Genomic DNA, 13528 nt, shown 5'->3' on the forward strand with positions numbered 1-13528 from the left:
CCTACCAAACTGATAACAAACTAGGAAAGGCAACAGAGAAAAATGCTAGCAAACTGGAGAGAAAATAAATTTTTAAAAATCAAATGATCATCTTGGAAAAATATTTCAAAAGAGGCAAATAAAAAAAATAGAATGAAAAAGAAAAACACGGACAACGTAATCAGTATTGTCTGTAGAAATGGAGAAAATGTATCATTTATAGAGGTGGATATAAAGTGATACAGAAAATATATCTGCTCCATGTAAATTTATTAAATGCAACTTTCTTTTTCTCTCTCTTTCTTTTAGATAAAAAACCTCTTCATGAACTAAAACCCCAAAGTAAGTTATTTTTCCTCTTGTGAATATAATTTATTCTCATATTTGCTGCCTTACTGTTTTATTTGTATAGGAACCAAGCAGAATTGAAGTCCCCATGAAAGATCCAGGGCTTTGGGGGCTTCCTCTCATTGAGTTTGGAGTTGCATATCAGAGGTTTAAATCAAAAAGAAATATGCACATCCTTTCCCTCCCTCTGAGCACAAGTAAATCTCTCTTCTTGATTCTTTCTGCCTGTAAGTCCATTGCTCTGCAAATGTCATCTAGGATTCTTATTTCTGGAGAGATTTATAGCATTAAAATTAATAAATATTTTTCATTCTACACTTTCATGAGAGCAGCCTTTTAGGCAAAAGCCTGTCTCTAAGCCGTTCCACTGAGGAGGAGAGGAGGTGGAGGAAGCAAACCCAGAATCTTACCTGCGAAGGCATCCATGACAACTGGGTAGATGAGGAGCCAGATTTCCACAGTGAAATAATTATGAACTCAGAATGTTGGTGTTGGTGCTGGCATGCTCCCTAGATGCAGACATGCTTCCTGAAAGAGGCCTTTGCATTATTTCCATTTTATGCATCCTGTAGCTATGGAGAAAGGAATGTGGCTTAAATGCTTGGCAGCTTGCCATTTGACCTTGTGGTTCTCAACCTTAACTGTACTTTGGAATCTCTCAGAAGGCTTTTTAAAAATCCTAATTCCAAAACTGTACCAGTGAAGTCAGTATTTGCGGTGGGAGGGTGTTAAAACCCAGGAGACCCCACTTTTTTCAAACTTCCTCAAGTGATTCCAATGTGCAACTCAGGCTAAGAACCATTATCTAAGAAAAGCAGTTCTCAAAAAAAAAAAAAAAAAAAAAAAAAAAAAAAAAAAAAACAAGATCAGAGATCAAATGCATCCAGATCTTGGGGTATGGTGGGAACTTATTAAATAGCCCCACCTTAGAATAGAACAAGTGAATTAGAATCTCTGGTGGGGGTTTCCTGTTAAGTATCTCCATGTTAACATCCTTCTGGTCATCGTCATGCACTCAGAAATAGGTAAAGCATCCCAAGAAACCTCAAGATAAAAGGCATCAGCAGTTCAGCTCTTTTCAATAGAAGAGTAGACAGCTACCCAGTTGGTTTGGTTTGTAAAGCTTGTATAAAAATGTCCTGGCCCACTTTCCTTCATTTTAGTATAAAATGAATGACTTTTGATCTTTTAAATCCTAGGGCATTAAGATTCAAACAGCTTGGGAGAGTTAATAGTTTTTATTAGCTGACTTCTTTGAAAGACTTAAGACCCTATGAGGATAGACAGAAATAGGTACCTTGGGGCAGGCCATCAGGAAAGATGAGAGAAAGATCCAGAAAAGCCATTCCATTCATACTTCCACTTTAGGCAAGCCAGAGATATAAAGATGTTGTTACTTGCAGAGTCAGAAAACTTTGTAAAATAGCAAAATAAACTTTCTTAACTTTTTTCTCTGCAGCCATCTGCTCATACAGGAATCACTGGTACTTAGGTTATCTGCACTCTGACATCATGCATAGTGGCTTTTGAATGCATAGAAAGATGGAGTTTGGGGAACCTGGCTATGTATGTGTGGGCTTGTATGTAGGTATGTGTGCATGATGAGGAAGGGAAAAAGACATGGGCCACTGAATATTTGGCCTGTGCTGTGTCAAGGTCCTCAGGGTGACAGCTGGAGGGAAAGGACTCTTACCTTCCTCTTTGTTCTATGTGCATGCCATCTGCAGGTTTGGGTGCATACCACAGGCAAGATTGTAACTGTCCATGTGGTGGCCGAGATGAAAGTTACTTAGAAATGCATGTGTGTGTTTTTAAAATTAATTTCATGCTCAGTTTGTGAGTACTGTGGCATTCAAATTTAGTTACATCTGTACTTCCAGTCATTAACCCCACAGAAGCTATTTCTAGTCCTTAGGGAGTCCTGAATTAGTTTTTGCTTGGGGTTCTCACTCCTGAGTACCATGCTTCATTGCTGGATACTGCAATGGAATCGCTTAAATGGTTTTAATTTGTGATTTCCCTAAAAATAAAACTTTAACAGAATCAATGTGATTGCAAAAGGCTCCCAGAGGAATCCAATCGGGGTTCTGTAAGCGGCATGGTTAGAAGTGCATTATACAAATTCAGGCTGCATCGTTCAGCGAAAGTGGGGCTTAGTTTAAGACTACATGAATCATAACTGATGCAAAATCAAAGTCAATTATGAAGATAATTGAGAAACAACCTGTTCCTATATATAGCTGTACACATGATCCTCCACAAGGCCTGGTGGATAGAAAACATCGCTTGGAACTTCGCACACAGTCCTCCGTGAGCAGGCTGGCAGAGGAGCCAGCTTTGAGTTGCGTGGAGGTGTAAAAAGAAAGTGAAGTCTTAAGATATCTGTTGGCAAATCATAATGACAAACTGGGGAAAATATGTGCACTGCATAGCTCATGAAAGCACTTATTGTAAATGAGATAATTTAATCAATTACGTTTCCTAATGTACTAAACCGAATGTTTCATTTTCTGCTTCTGCACATCTTAAATTATCTTCAGGTGCTTTATGAGATTTAATCATAGTTAATAGAAACTTCATTACCATCAAATGTGCTTTCAATAAATGTTGTGTAACAATGTCAGGAGGTGCAGTAAAATATAGTAGGTTCTGAATGGCAAACGCGCACCCCCAGAGTCAGACTGAAAAATGGTTTCGCTCAGACAATGAGACTCCTTGGAGGCTAGAAGAATGTGGTTTTCTGAAAAGCTGTGAGCTCCTGAGGAGTCTGGTGCGTAAGTTCACCTGCAGGGTGATCTATATCTCCTCACCGCACCTCCTTTCTTCAGAGCTAACGGAGATGAATGCTAAAGTGGAATCCAACTAGTTAACTTCTAGAGTCAGCTACCTCCAGAACGTCTTCAGCTGGATATCTCACAATAACCTTAATCTCAACCTCCAAATTGAATGTATTCTTCTCTGAAACCTGTCCCTCCTCCATCCCACTTCCCTTCTTCTCGCTTGCCATGAACTCAGTAGTCTGGGTCGGAAATCTGGACAGCTTCCTAGTCCCATCTGTCTTCGTTTCTCTTCTGTGGCTCAATATCCAAAAAGCAATCACCAATATCTCAATACTACCCAAACAGATTTCAGGTTCATCCACTGCTCTCCATTTCTATTCTGCTCAAATCCTTCTCTCCATTCATTCAGCAGTTTTAATTGAGTGCTTACTGGGTGCTAGGAGATGGTCTGGGGAATGGAGAATCAGCACTGACCACAACACCTACAGTTTCAGCTTTCAGGAAGCTCACAATTTTAGAGAAGGAAGGTAGATAAATAAGTAAGGCAGCAAATACACAGTGCTAAGTGTTGCAGAGATGGTGTGAAGAGTTAGAAAGAGAAATGAACTAGGGTGAGGGGCTTAGGCAGCATTGGCGGGAGGGTTGATTTTTGGTGTGAGTTGTTCATAGAAGATCTATGTAATAAAATTAAACATGAGAAGAGAACTGGGGAAAAATGCAAGGAAACAAACATGCTGGATATCTGGGGGACAAGATATGGGGCAAAACAAACAGCAGGATGCAAAGGCAGTGTGAGGTGGGAGCTCACTTGAAGTCTCTGAGGGACAACAAGGAGGCCAGGCTGAGGAAGAATAATAATAGCTGAAGTCCAAGAATAGGGTTGGGGGAAGACCTCATGTGTGTTTTAGTCCATCATAAGGACCTTGAGTTTTACTCTAAGGGAGATAGGAGGCCATCAAAGGTTTTTATTCAGAGTGATGTTACCTAATATTTTCAAGGATAAACACTGTCTGCTGCATTGAGCATAAACCTATAGGGAACCAAAGAAGAAGCAAGGAGATCTATTAAAATGATCTGGTATACGCTATGAAGATGATCCAGGTTCAAGATGATTGTGGCTTTAGGCCAGAGAGGTAGAAATAAGAATTATAAAAAAGGTGTCCTATTCTGAAGGCACACAAAAAAGGATTTGCTGATGAATTGGGCCTCATGTAGGAGAGAAAGAAGAATGTGGGTAAACCCCAAATTTGGGCCACACAACAGATGGAGTTGCCATTATTGATGTGGGGACAACCTGGTTTAGTAAATCTGGAGGCAGAATCAAGAGCTCAGCTTCAGATACCTATTAAAGCATCTGAACGGAGAGATTGAATAGGCAGTTGAATATATGAGTCTGGAGGGCAGAGGACTGTCCTGGCTGGTGACATAAATCCAGGGCCTGTCAGTGTCCAGATGATACTTAAAACCATTCATTTAGATGAGATCACTAGTGGATACCAAATGTGAATAAAATACAAAGATCTAAGGACTGAGCCCTGAATGACAATAACACTTAAATATAGAGAAGGTCAAAAGTCACTGCAGAGGAGAAAGGAAAGTAACAGCAGCAGCCATAGTGGTAATAGACAACCAAAAGGAAAAGAAAATGTCCCAGAAGAAGAGTTTTCAAAGTCAGGCCAGATTCCTAACCAGGATTTCTACAGTTGCCTCCTTGTATCCAGGCTTGCCCTATATCAATTTTTTCTGAGCCTCTCAAAACATTAATTCTTATCACCTTCCTGTTTAAAACCCTTCAGTAGCTCACCTTTGTTCTTACGATGAAGTCCAAAGAAATTATGCACGATCTGTGCCCAGCTTCCTTCTCCTAATCCTTTCAGCTTCTCTTTTTTTATTTTTTATTTTTTAAATTTATTTCTTACATACATGACAATAGTGGAATGCATTACATTCATAATTATCCATTCACAGCACAATTTTTTGTAAATATATTAAGTATGTTCACACCAAATTATGCCATTATACATGAGCTCTCTTATTTTTTTGCATTACAATTCTTAATACACCTTTATACCACAATTTATCATATTTCTGTTTGTATATATGGTATATTGACACCCAATTCACATCTTCATACATGTATTTTGTATAATGATGAGGGTCTCCTTCCACCATCCTTGCTATTCCCCTTCTCCCTCCCTTTCTCATTGGCTAGATTTCTTCCTTGTTCTCTCAATTACTATACTCTTGAGGCAAACAGTGTTTCTCAGTTCTCTGAAATACTCCTTGTGCATTTTGGCATCTCAGCATCATATATGTTCTACTTAATATTTCTGCCTAAAAACTCTTTCCCTAAAGCTAACCCTTCCTTAATCTGCTTAATTTATTCTTCCTTCAGTTTTCTGAAAGGCCTTCAATCCCCTGCCACTCGAGTCTGGTTTAGCTGCCCCTTTAACTTACCCAAGTTAAAACTATTTCCATCTTTCTATACTCTTATTTTATTGCCCTTATACTGGTCTAGGATCCCCATTAACAGATGGTCATCTCATATTCACTATAGTCTTGTTTACCATCTGACTGCTGCAGTTACCACAGATCTACATCATAGTAGATGTTCAATAAATATTTGCTGAGTTATTGACCTAAGTCTTCCTACTAAGTACTAACTGGACTTTGTCTTGTTAAGGTGAACAATCAATAATTTTTCCTCCATCTTATCAATTTTATTGTACAAATAGTCCTGTACAAATAGCTGTGGCTCAGTGAAATGCAAAAAGAGAAATAAATGTATAAAATAAGTGTGTCCTCCCCTTCAAAAGCAATACAATGTAGAGTATTGGGGATTTGAGAAAAGAGGTGAGGGAACAATCTTGAACAGTCCTTTACTCCATACTAGGCACTAATATGCATCTGGAAATCATTTTCATCAAATAGCCTGAAAGCACACCTAGAGTCTAAAGACTAGATATGTATGTTCTTCTCTTCACTGAAAAAAAAAATCCATTCTGCATCTTTTCCCAAAGGACACGGGCTTCACATATAGTAGAATGATGTTGACCCTGTGTTTTATGATCTCCACCAGCTGGGGAACTGCTCTGCAGATGTGGGTTCACACTTGCAAAGTGCACATTCTCTTTCAGGTTGTGTAAACCTGTGTGACAGGGACCTTCAACCCACAGAACTGTCTTTGGCCCATTCCCGCAAATTCTCAGCACACTTCTAGGTGCTTCTAAGCTCACTGGCATTGATGGCGATCTTCTAACCACACTCTAAAATACTTTTCCCCTTATTTTGTCCATCATTTTTCTTCATCTCCTGCTGATTATTTTCAATTACATAAGTATAGCACTTTCCACAAATCGCATGATTTTCCTTGTCCTTCAGAATCATTTCTCCTGTGAATCAATTCAGCCCACATGTACAGGCCACATTTGTGATTTTCTTACCATTTTCAATTTTTTATTATCAAATTTTTAGCCCATCATAAGTGTGTGCCTTCCCTTACTACCATTTTCAATGATTTAACTGACTCTACCGTTAATGGACATAATGGGGTTTTGTCCATTAAATACCCCAAAACTAAGTATCCAAATAACCCAGGGTACTTATTTTGCATATGAACTCACAAGCCCCTCTCTCAAATGCATAGTAATTCAGAATTTATACACAGAACTTACAGCTTCCATTTTCAGAATAGGAAATTAAGGAAAGTGAAGTAATTTTCTCAAAGGCCAGAGTTCAAAACCTGTTCTTTTTTTTTTTTATTGTTGGTAGTTCAAAACATTACATCTAATTTGATATATTTCACAGTTTGATTTAAAAGGGTTATGAACTCCCATTTTTACCCCGTATACAGATTGCTGAATCACATCAGTTACATCAATTACATTTCCATTGATTTACATATTGCCATTCTAGTGTCTGATGAATTCTGCTCTCTATCCTATTCTCTACTATCCCCCAAAACCTGTTCTTTTTGACTCTATCCCTATTTTAACTTTTCTCCCTATCTGATGGGCAAAAAAAAAAAAAAAATCTGTTGCAATTTAAAGATAGAATTGCCAGATAAAATATAAGACCCTTAATTAAGTTTGAATTTCAGGAAAAACACTGAATAAATAAATTTTAGTTAAAATGTTCCAAATATTGCATGGGAAATACTTATGCTAAAATTATTCACTTTTTTGATCTGAACATTTGCATTAAACTGCATGTCTTATGTTTTGATTTGCTAAATTTGTCAACCCTATAAGAGGAAGACTGAAATGTGTCTGAATGTACCATTATCAGGAAATATTTTATAAAACAGACAACCTTTAGTGCCAGCCTTGGAAGGTGATTAGAATTGAAGCAGGTGTTGAAAGAGAGAGCCTTTCTGTAAAAGTCAGAGCAAATGTAAGTAGATAAAGGTCTATAGATTTGACCAGAGAGTAGATAAGAAATGGAAAAAGGACATGAAATCCAGGTTAGGGAAAACAAAGTGTCTTGAGAGGTAAGATAAAACACCCACCTGGGAATGGACTCAAGTCATTGGGAGGTATCTGGGTGGCAGTACCAGAATAGTGTTTTAAATTTACATGGGAAATGGTTCAGAATTCTCAACAACTGGGAGTGTGTGTGCTAGGCAGAGGAGACTGTGTGATGTGGAATTGGTGAGTCTGTCTTATTGAAATTGAGATGTGGGGAGCACTGGACATACAATCAGTGAGGCATGTCAGTGATTTCGGGAGCAAGTCAACTGCAACAAACAAAGATGAGTCTTTGATCTCCAGCCTGGTCACTGGTGGTATCAATATCAGGAGAAAGATAATTCAGCAGGAGAAAATATTTAAGGAGGTAAAAGTGGCCAATCTGCAAATCAGATAACCAATTTGAGAGATTAGCCCACGATGGAGGTGGTTTTATCTAGCGAATAGGAAGGAAATATGGCACCAGATCTTCAGAGAAGATGAGAAGAGATGTTACTTTGAGACTGGGCCAGATCCAGGGAGGAGCTGGCTTCCAATTAGATGAGACCAGAGAGAACGGAAAGGGCCAAGAACTGAACTTTAAAGCCTGCATTTCGAATTAGGAGAATGAAGGGTAGTTACCGAACAATAAGTAACCAGCAGATCAGAGAACCAGGAGAATCAAATTGAAGGAACTTTTTTTTTTTTCTAAAAGGAAGATTGGCTATTCTTGTCTCTTGCCTCAGAGCAGTGCTAAAGAATAAGACAAGGAACATTACTGTTGATGCAGTTGCAAATGACCTTCAAGAGGGAATAGGATTTGAGCAGAGAGACTTTAAAGGGTAAAAGGAATCACATGATAAGGGAAAGGGGACTAGTTAAATAAATTATCATACAGCTTAGCTCTGCACTAGGCAAATATAATATAGAATGAAGTAGGCATGGATGGAATGATCATATATATATATATATATATATATATATATATATATATACATATATATACACACATATACGTATATATTTTAAAAAAGGAAATTACAATAAAGAAAGTATAATATGGAGCTCTTAGGGTAAAGAAAAAAAAAGGAAGGTTAATGGAGGATATTGGCATGTTTTTCCTAAAAGGAGTCACAAGATGATAATCAAGTGATTATTCCTGGAGAAGTGGTAACTGAAGGAAAAAGTTTTTCTTTGCATAGACTCCTAAAACATTTGCATATACTTCCTAAAACATTTTTCTAATCTTGTACAAGTGTTATTTTTATTTATTTATTTATTTTTATTTTAACACTGGCAATAGTTAAATCGTTGGAGAGATCCTGGAGCATGAACTGAGATATTTAATGTTTAAAAATGCTTAAAAATCTTTTAAACAGAGCTAAAAACTTAGTGGACGTAATGAAAGAAGGCTGCATCTTGGAGAAGTGCATCAGAGAGTAGGTTGAGGGAAGGATCTCGGGGAGAGGTAATTAGAGAAACTCGACTACATCTGCAGGCAGAGGGCAAGGCTCGGGTGTGGAGGAAAATCTTGAAGATGCAAGACCAAAAGAATAATAAATGAGGCCATGTCCCTGTGGAGGTAGGGAAGGGATGGATCAGAGCAGGCCTGACACAGAGCAAGGCAACTCTTCAGGGAACAGAGGAAAGTAAAAGAAAGATGTGCAATGGAACAGAGGAATTTTGAGTTGTAAGGAGTGAGCTCACAGAGGATGGTTCCATCTTTCCAACAAGAAAGAGAGCAGGAGAGAAGTAAAGGTCTTAAAGAAGGGGGAAAGAACGGTGGAGGTGAGTCCAGGGTAACCATTGTGGTGAAAAATGTCATTTGGCCAGAGAATGGGAATTCAATAATGATGGAGCCACAGGGCAGGCTCACGTGAGACTGTGTGGTGCCTGGTTTTTAAATGACACCAACCAGTGTCGTTGGTGACTTCCTCCAGCAAGACAGGTTAACCCAGGTGCAGGTGTGGAAAGAGCAAAGAGGAGATGCTGGGAAGGAACACAGCAGGTTAAGCAGTTTGGGACTAAAGGTGGATATGAGTTCAGACTCTGACTTTGCCATTTTCTAATTATCATCATCTATAGAATAGGAAAGGCAATGCCTGCCTCAGAGATCGCCATGAGCGTGAGTCTGAGATCACATCTGCAGTTCTCAGAGAACCCAGCATCAGGGTAATCATGTGACCGGGTTGCTCTAGTTGGGAGGTCCTCAGGCAGTGTGATCCGCAAGACAGAAGTCACAGCTGGGTAGGGGGTGGTCTAGAGTATCTGTTCTGGAGACAGACTGCTTGGGACTGATTCCCAGCACTGGCACTTAACAGCCACTGGGCTTTGGGCAAGGCAAGTCATTCTGTCGCCTCAGTTTACACACCCAAATGAGGACATTCTTACAAGATTGTTGGATGGAGTAAATGAAATTAGTATCTAAATGAAATTAGTATCGATAAAATCAAACAATGCCCGGCATATAGTAAGTGCTATCTAAGGCACGGCTGCTGTCACAATTCATTAAAATAAAACAACTACAATAACAATCACGACTTTTCCAGAGATGGGAAATTGGAAAGGCAGAAATGTTGATTGGTGAAGGAGGTTGTAAGATTCCAAAGATTGCAAATATAAATGAAAATTGCTTACCAAGGCTGATTATTTAAAAGCTTTTTTTTTTCCTCTGATGAGTTAAATAAAAAATTATTCCTTCTTGACAAGAGCTTCAAAAATACCTTCTATTATACGTCAGCATACAATTAAATATCCTGGTAGGTCTCTTTGTATCAACATCCCTGTCTGGGTGGACTGTGTTTCAGGGGATGGCCCTTACCTGGCCTTCCATGGGATTCCACCTCAACAGCTCAGCTATTCTGTTTTGCATTTGTTTTGCCTCTCACGGGCCTGTCCTTATGAATATTTATCATGTGGATTTCTTAGTAATTCCCAGCCTTATATACACCAACTCAAGTATGTTTGCCTTTTTTTTTTCTAAAAAGGGGACAATAGTCGTCCTATACTCTCTAATAGAGATAAAGTAGAGTTTCATGTTGTGAAAGGTACCCAGTGTGCTCCTGTGCTGATTCTCTGTGGCTTATTGAGTCCCACAAAATAGATTCCAATCTGATATATGCTAAGTTCATATCACAGGAATTGAGTTAAAGTTCCATTAGTAAGAGGCACTAGGATGTCTTTCACCTGGGAGTTGTATAAAGCGAAGAAAGCAGATCAAGTAAACAGCCCTTCTCTTGAGTCCTTTAGGGACATTCGTTGCCATAAATGACTGAAGAAGATTACATAATTCATAAAGCCATCAAACTTGTTAATACCCATTCCTAGAACTATGAAATTCAAAGGGACTTTGAAAGGTCACTTAGTCCTTCTTACCAGCTCTGACCAAAAAACTAAAATAAAATAATTGCCGACTCCTATAAAGTCCTGCTGGTTTTTAGAGACTTTCTGAAAGGAGGTTTCACAATCTCCCTCAGAAATACAGTTGGATTTTTTAACAACCCTCATTGTAGAAAAGGTCATTTTAATATCTAGCCAGAGTTCCAATTGCTGTAATAAAAGGCCACGTCCTCCTTTTCAGTCATTGCTAGAGATGGGGAAGGGTTGGTTACCAGCTCCTTCATAAATTAATGGTCACTGAGCACCTACTGCGGACCTGTTCTCTTCTTATAGCAACGCATTTATGCATTAGGATCACGAAGAAGCACTTTGCAGCAACCCTTTTCCAGGCCCAGTGAACACATAAACATGTCCTATCCAGGGTCCTAGTTTCCGACTCTCTATTAATCCCTGAAACCTTTCTCTGCAGATCATCTGTACTACCCCGACAGTGAGCACATTCCTCAGTAGTTTCTGACAAATTCAGAGTCCAAGAGACTTCTCATTCACTTCTTTGGGTGGTTTTGTTTTGTTTTGTATAGCAGTAGATTCTACACAGCAACTTTTTTTTTCTACTATGCATTGAATCCTTCTAGGATTTGCCTGAAGCTTTTGTGACTCTATCATAGAGGAAAATAGGGATGAAGAAAATAGGGAAGACATCTCATATATTAACATGGAAAGCCTTGTTTACGAAATAGAAAGAGAAAAGTATCCCAGAGCCATGAAAAGAAACAGAATAGCCTGATCTGTCGATATATTTGTTCAAAATCACCTGGAGCAAACAAATCAGTAGTGGTGTGTATACCTGAGAGAACTGATGGTTACAACATACAGGTGTGCAAATGTAAATGAAGGAGAACCCTGACAGCAGGAGTTCTAAAACCATCCTGAGACCACAGTTTCTATATTATTTCTATCCTCACAGTCTGAGGTCAGGCAAGCAGCCGATGCATTCCTGTGCACAATGATTTGCAAGATTTTGTGGAAAATTATAGAGCTGGTACTGCTTTTAAAGAGCTTCAAGTAGTTAGGGAGAACCAACTCACTGTAATTCAGATAATTAATAATAAAGCCTACAATCCAAAGTGAGTTATAGGAACCCCAGATGAACAAGAGTTCTGAAGACCATGAGTTGATGGTATTTGCTGGACTGGCCAGAACAGAGCCACCCTGGGGGAGAGGGACCATGGGCTCACACTTGACAGATAGATGCCTGGTGGGGTGGAGAGTGGTGGATTGAACCAACCTCCACCTAGGGCCTGTATCTTGCATGCATCTATCTGGCAGTATTATTAATTACAATTGAATTTGGGATGGATGACACTGTAGCAAAGAGTTAAAAGCATGAACACAAAGACATAGAGAAAGCTGTCAAGCCCTGGGAAGGGACCAGGGTCCAGTCTAGTTGGTGGAGCAATTCTTCTAGGTATGAATGACAGTGGTTCTCTCCAGCCAGTCTGACATTCTTCTAACATGAGTCCAGTGTGTGTTTACATGTGTGTATGCATGCACATGATAACTCCACACAAGCACCATCCGTGTGCCCCCTCACACACTCACATACCTTGTTCTTCCTTCTTTCCTGAACCTGGCAAAGAAAATGTGGAACAAAACCTCAAGCCCTTCTTGGGACCAGTTCTAAGCACACACAGAAAAGAAGTGTTCCAGTTTTTATGCACGTGCAGAAATCTTTAAAGGGGAAAGCCACACTACACTTTAAAAAAGACAGCAAAGTAGGGCCAAGGCAGGAAAGGAGCAGAAAAGAATGAGTTGAAGTGCAAGCAGGTAGATAGAGATGAGAAGAAAGACAAGAGAAAGAAGAACAAAGCACAGTGATTCGACTTGAGAAGAACTTGAGCTGTGAGTAAGGATGTGGAATTTCATCTCTTGAGATGTGAAATATGGCTTTGGGTACTTGTACCCATCTCCACAGCTATCCCTGGAACTCCAGGGTCTCATCACCATCTGACTTTTAGACAAGAAATGACTGAGTCTACAGACCATGTGTGAATTCATCCATGCATCCTTATTTCTGTTATGTGGTTGGGCCTCAACAAATGTTTGTTGAATGAGTGAAATTATTATGCCCTGAACTTTGTAATTCCCACAACAGAATATTCTTGTAAAATCAATCAATACTTTGTGTACATTTCTACAGAAATCCCTCTCCATGGGCTCCTGGCTTTTCCCAGGGTCAGAGGAGCCTCATGGGGAGCCAGCACACACCATGCAGGTCTCTCTCCCTTTTTCCCTACCCTACCACCAAAGTCTCTCCACTCATTTTTTAAATTTTATCATTTAGCATCTTATTCTCTTGGACTTAAGTCGAATAGATTCTGCAAATTTTCCTGGGAGAGGAAGCACAGTGAGTCTTATCAAACATAGTTCAGTGCCAAGGCACAGGTAGGGACTTTTCCTAAAAATAGGGCTTATATCTGGAGAGAGAATGAGAATTCTGGTTACCTGAGTAGCAAGAAAATGGCTATGTAAGGACAAAATGGAAATCCAGGGGAACTGTGACAACATACTCCTGCTCCTGCATTCTGTCTCATTATGTCCCTGCCCAGTGATATCCATTTTCAGCTTGGGCATTTT

The 13528-nt window shown here is 39.3% G+C and overlaps 1 pseudogene; it reads left to right on the forward strand.

Annotated features, from left to right (window-relative positions):
- LOC144250234 (netrin receptor UNC5D-like) overlaps positions 1–13528 on the forward strand; it is a 244647-nt pseudogene that overhangs the window by 31145 nt on the left and 199974 nt on the right.

Source organism: Urocitellus parryii, chromosome 14 (genome assembly GCF_045843805.1).
Source record: "Urocitellus parryii isolate mUroPar1 chromosome 14, mUroPar1.hap1, whole genome shotgun sequence".
Classification (NCBI taxonomy): Eukaryota; Metazoa; Chordata; class Mammalia; order Rodentia; family Sciuridae; genus Urocitellus; species Urocitellus parryii.